This window comes from Kogia breviceps, chromosome 13 (genome assembly GCF_026419965.1).
Source record: "Kogia breviceps isolate mKogBre1 chromosome 13, mKogBre1 haplotype 1, whole genome shotgun sequence".
Classification (NCBI taxonomy): Eukaryota; Metazoa; Chordata; class Mammalia; order Artiodactyla; family Physeteridae; genus Kogia; species Kogia breviceps.
This window is the reverse complement of record NC_081322.1, coordinates 72,216,791-72,222,790: the sequence shown is the minus strand read 5'-3', so window position 1 is coordinate 72,222,790 and position 6,000 is coordinate 72,216,791. Positions and strand designations below refer to the sequence as shown.

Here is a 6,000-nt window from a genome sequence, read left to right as displayed (position 1 = left end):
GAATTTCACCTCAATATTCTTTTTAAAAAGCAAATAGGCAGTTGTTGGGATTTGGCTCACAAGTAGTTTTCTGACACGTGATCAAGATCAACCTTTAATTCTTTGCTTAAACTCATTCCAGGCAACCCTAAGTTGTAGTCATGTAACATCTACCTGCATACTTATGACAGGTCACGCACTACCCCACAAGGTAATTTTTTTTTTCACTTATGGACAGACCCTGATCCTATCTGGAGGGTTTTTTCATATACAAAATCTCCCTCCCTATTCCTTCTATCCACAGAGAGTTTACTTAGGATAGTCTGCTTAACTAAAGGGACTCCATGCCAGGTTGATTTAAAGGATGAGTTCACTCTAATTGGAGAAAGGGTGAAAATGAGTTCACTCTAATTGGAGAAATACATGCTTGTATGCTAAAGCACCAGGCAAAGAGAAATTGAATCCCTTAGTTAAATATACTCGACAGGATGGACTGACTTCTCACATACACACACACATCCGTCATCAGCAGATTTTTATTAGACGGAAGATACCTAGGGTTGGCTCAAAGGAAAGTGGTGGCAAGCGGCAAGCGCTCCTCCACGGAGAGGAGGCCCCCCTGGCTGTGGAGATGGGCACTTATGCTATTGAGGGTCAGGGTGTCCTGCTGAACTTTGGCCACCCAGGAAGCTCTTCCTCTTGCTACTCAGTATCACCAGTGCTGGCATGAAAGGGTCTGCAGTGAGCTAGTCCAACTTGGCTAGCAGTTCTTCCAGTTCTGGCCGAGCTTTGAACCTTCCTTTGAAGTGTGCTCCCTCACTGACAGTTTGACTCCTTCGGGAAGATTGCTTTGGACTATTTCCAAGAAAATCTCTGCAAATGTAGAGCTCCAACCGCTGATCTGAACCACTCGTCCATGGGTGTGAAGAACTGAGTCCAGGAGCATTTTGCTGCCTTGGTCCTGCAACTGCAACGCCTCCACGGTTTTGGTGGGCATCACATAACGTTCCTCGACTTTAATGGAGAGATGGTAGCAGAGGTTGTGAACATACTGGACATGCCTCTCTGCCAGGGCCATATCCTATGCAGTCAGCTGAATGTTTCAAACCCCAGATGCAGAATCTGTCCCCAAATTAGTGGGTCTCGCTTCCACTTTTCCCCTCTCCTTCCTGGGCTGAGCAGGAAACAAAAGAGAAAGAAACTCTTGTGCTTTAACTAGGTGCTTGTACCTTCCAACGCCATGCGTGGGCTGTGACCTGCAGTGCCGTCGGACGCTCAGCAGAAGGCCGCCTGAAGAACAGAGGGGATCCTCTCCTGAGGTGCTGAACCGCAAGAGGGAAAAGGCTTGCTTAAAAATGGCGTCATTCCTCAGACACAGCGCCTTTCCCAGAGCTCCATTCACCCTTTGCTGCTGCGCGGCCTGGAACTGTGCCAACTGAAGATCGGCCCAGGAAGCCGTGACCGCTGGGCTTCCAAAAACGCTCTATTTTTTTTTTTTTTTTTTTTTTTTTGCGGTATGCGGGCCTCTCACTGTTGTGGCCTCTCCCGTTGCGGGGCACAGGCTGCGGACGCGCAGGCTCAGCGGCCATGGTTCACAGGCCCAGCCGCTCCGCGGCACGTGGTATCTTCCCGGATCAGGGCACGAACCCGTGTCTCCTGCATCGGCAGGCGGATTCTCAACCACTGCGCCACCAGGGAAGCCCCCAAAACGCTCTATTTTTTCAGTTTTATCTTCCAGTTCACAAAGTTTCTTTCTCTTCAGCTCTATCTAACATGCCATTTAATCCATCCATAGGATTTTTAATTTTTTTGGTAATTTTAAATTTCGATAAGTTCTATTTGATTCTTTTTCCTACTTGTTAGGGAGTTTTCTTTAATAGTCTTGTCTGCTCGAATTTTCAAGCTTATTTTGAACTGATTTAGACATATTCCATTTCATATTCAATTTGTGATAGTCCCAAAGTCCCTGTGGGTTCTAGTGTCTCTTGTTCCCACCTGTTCTCACGGGACTGACTTCACATGCTTTGTGATTTTTGACTATGGGCAGCTCACTTTCCTTGGAATTTTTTTCTGTAAAAACACTTCAAGGGCTGGGTTGAAGTTAAGTTCCTCCAAAGGTAAATTATATTTGCTTGCGTCACTAGCTTGGGATCACTTCCAAACAAGGAACACTTTAAATTTGCTGCTTGAGGTTTTTCAGACCACATAGATAGAATAAATCCAGCCCACACATATTCACAAGGGCTGAATTTAGTTACACAGTCTCAGATGAGATTAGTTTTTTCCTCTACCCCACATCATGGTAAGCATAGTTAAGTTTCTTTGCTTTCCCCTTCTTCAAAATGAGGTTTCTTTCGTACTTATCTTACACTAAGAATGTAAAGGATATACTTCTCCAGGGTTCCAGCTTTATTCATAAGTCTCTTGTTAGGTTCTCTACTTTATCCAGTTCTGAGGACTTGTATCCATCTCCTTTGCTTGTACAGCCTCAGCCGGAAAGTTCAAGGTCTCAGTGCAGATAACTCCCGAGTAAAAGGCAGCATCAACGCTTGCTTGCCCCCAGCATGCCCATTTAACTTTGGTTTTGCCTCTGCATATTCCTTCCTTTTTATCAGTGTGTTTTAAAAGGTTTTCAAAGTATATTTTATCCCGAATTTTAATTGTTTCAATCACAAGAGTCATTTATGGTATCTAACTTACTACATTGATAGAAACAGACATCCCTGGGAATAAAAAGTTTTAGACTTATTTTTGATTCTGTTTTTGTTTTGCTTAATTTCTTAATTTCTGTTATTCAATTTGGAATAATATAATTCATGAATGTCCTACTCTGGTTTCATTTATGTTGGGTAATGTTTATAAACTGATGCTTGATAAATAATCGCATACAAAGTTAAATATAGCTAACTTGTCTAGGATCCCAGTGTCTACCTTTTAGACAACTGGGGAAAACTGTGTCACTGATTCTCCATCAATCACAGTGTACGACCAGGGCTAAAATAGATTCTATGCATGTCACTTGTTTGTCAACTACAAATCCTGTACAAATTGCTATAGCACTGACCAGCACAAAATAATCTGGGGTAGAGTAATGCACAGCAACAGAAAGTCAAACAATGTTGAGTAGAAAATCAACTATCAATAAATAGTGAGCCTCTCTACTTTGGTTTACATTATGTCCTTATATCTTTGGGCATTTATTTTTTATCATTATTTGTGAAATCACACAAATAAATAATCATTCAGTTTCATAGCTTTTCTTTTCTTTTTCTTTTTCTTTTCTTTTTTCTTTTTTTTTTTTTTGCGGTATGTGGGCCTCTCATTGTTGTGGCCTCTCCCCTTTGCGGAGCACAGGCTCCAGACACACAGGCTCAGTGGCCATGGCTCACAGGCCCAGCCGCTCCGTGGCATGTGGGATCTTCCTGGACCGGAGCACGAACCCGTGTCCCCTGCATCGGCAGGTGGACTCTCAACCACTGTGCCACCAGGGAAGCCCTTCATAGGTGTTCTTAATCAATGATCAGTTTGAACTTCAAATTTTTAAGTCTAAAATTTTTCTCATTCTATTCCTAAATATTATTGGTTAAGTAGTTTGCTATTTTTTGTCAGAACTGTTCTTTTTAAATTCATTCTTTAAAGCTAACCTCACTTTGCTCAATTGCTGACAATTTTAAAAGCTTTCTTTCAAATGTAGATGATAAACTAAAATCAAGAAAGCTGTTGCTCTTTTGACATGAAAGAAAATTAACACTCTTTTGATAGAGAGTGTTACTTGTATGTCTGCTCATAATTTTTGGACGCATCAGTAATCATAGAAACATATGAACTATTTTAAATAGTCATGAAAATAAAACTCTGGTCTTGTTGACCACCGATTTTATCATCTACACAAGCCACTATCAACATTCTAATATTTGCTCTCTACAAGCTTTATTTTGCCTTAAGAAAATCAGTTACCAAGTGCCACTTGACATCTGGATTTCTTTTAGAAATTAAGCAATAGCTTATATAAATTGACCACAGGTTTCCCACACTGAACTTCAAAACATCAAATAATTTAAAAAAGAAAATAAGCCTATTTATTGGGTGTTATAGGCAAAAAAAGAAAAATGTGGAAGTGACACCAATCACCAAACTCTTATTCACATACTCTTGGTCCAAGACATTTTGTTCTTAAGGTTTCTTCTACAAATTACATGTAACCTTTAGCAGATCTGATGCTGATGGCTCCTACTGAATCATACTTTGGTAACTGTTGGACCATTTTACTCAGGGATTTTTGCTCTTAGAGCAAACAAGATATGCCACTCAGTTGCCCCATACCTGAGTTAACTATTCATCAGAAACAGGCATGGTCCTGGGTTGTGTATCTTACCTAAGCTGTTGAAAAGTTTATTTCTCACTGATTTATTTTTTTTCTAAAACCCATTCAGAGAATTTGAGTTTTATTAATTATTGATTGAACTGATTTATCATACTTAAGAAAAATCAAAATATTCTTCCAGTTCGTATTATTGACCAGTAAATACTACATTTGATTTATTGTAGTTTTAAACCAAAACACACTTGAAATCTAATCCTAAATGAGGCTGGATTTTGTGACTTTTTCTAATCTTTATATTCTGTGGAATTCTCCCCTACCAGGTAAGAAAATCACAAACAGAATTAAGAAATCTATTCAGAAGTGAAAAGGGCAGGCAAGAAATCAAGAATGACTTGGAGATTTGGGGCTCAAATGACGAAGAGATTCTTGGGAGCCATTAATAGAAATAAGGAAGTCAAGAGAAGAAAGTGAGTCTAGTGAGATGTGGAAGAGGAGAAATCAATTTTTTTACATATTAATTTTGAGTGAAAAATGCAAAAGTGAAAGGAATCACAGATATAAATGTAAAAAATGAAACAAGGATTGTAAATAGCACAGGTAATTCAAAATCCAGGAGCAACTTAAAATATTAATAAATATGACAACATAACCATGAAAACTTTTGAATGACAAGAAACATCAGCAAGTCTGAAGACAAGTGACAAATTGGATATAACATTTTGGCAACTGATAAATAAAAGGCTAATATTCTTAATGAATGAAGGACTCCTAAAAACTGAGAATTTAAAAACCACATACAGCAACACAGGGAAAATTAGCAAAAAAATGAATGAGCAGTTCACAGAAAAATTAATTCAACCAGACTTTAAACATGGGAAACAATTAGTCTCACTCACATTAAGAGAGATACAAATTTTAACTCACTAAGAAATCACTTCACACCCATCAAGTAGGCAAAATCCATAGTCTCTTTTGATAAGACTGTGGGGAAACAAGTACTGTAATACATTGTTGGTGGGAATGCAAAATTATACATGGAGAAAATCTGACAAAATACAACCAAATTACATGTATATTTATGTTCCATTGATCTAGCAATCTCACTTCTGGGAGTCTATCTCAAAGATACAGTGGGAAAAAATGATATATATGTTTATATATATCATATGTAATACGAGAGAAAGACTGAACCAGGAAGAAGCTACATTTTAGACTCCATCAGTACACAGGGCTGATGATGATCCTATGACTGAAAAGATAACAAAACGATGCCTAACTTGAGAAGGGACAAAAGAAAGGATGGATATCAATATTAAAACGGAGCAAATCTCAGCATCTCCTGAGCCTGGGTCCCTGGGAGGAACTGTTTTAACTCAGCAAAAAAAATTCATTTTTCCTCTATGTGCAACCAAGAAATAGGCAGCTTCTCAGGCACAGATGCCTGGGTATTGAGAAAATGAAACTAGTTGCATTTGACATGACAAGAAAGACTGTATCATTGGCATAGGATCCCCTTAACAGAGTGTTTCTCTCTGATGAGCAGATACAGCGTCTACAAAATCTGCCAGAAGAGAAAGGGTTGATGGTTCTAAGATATCTTGATGAGATGATAAGATCCTGCACTGAGAAAACACCATCTCACATTATTCTCTACTATGAGGTCTACAATTAATACCCACTATGCACCCTAATTCTGA

At 39.1% G+C, this 6,000-nt stretch overlaps 1 pseudogene; it reads right to left on the bottom strand.

Moving 5' to 3' along the window:
• Positions 1-725: 725 nt before the first annotated feature.
• The window catches only part of LOC131767827 (large ribosomal subunit protein mL48 pseudogene), a 41,829-nt pseudogene continuing 36,554 nt past the window's right edge, over positions 726-6,000 (bottom strand).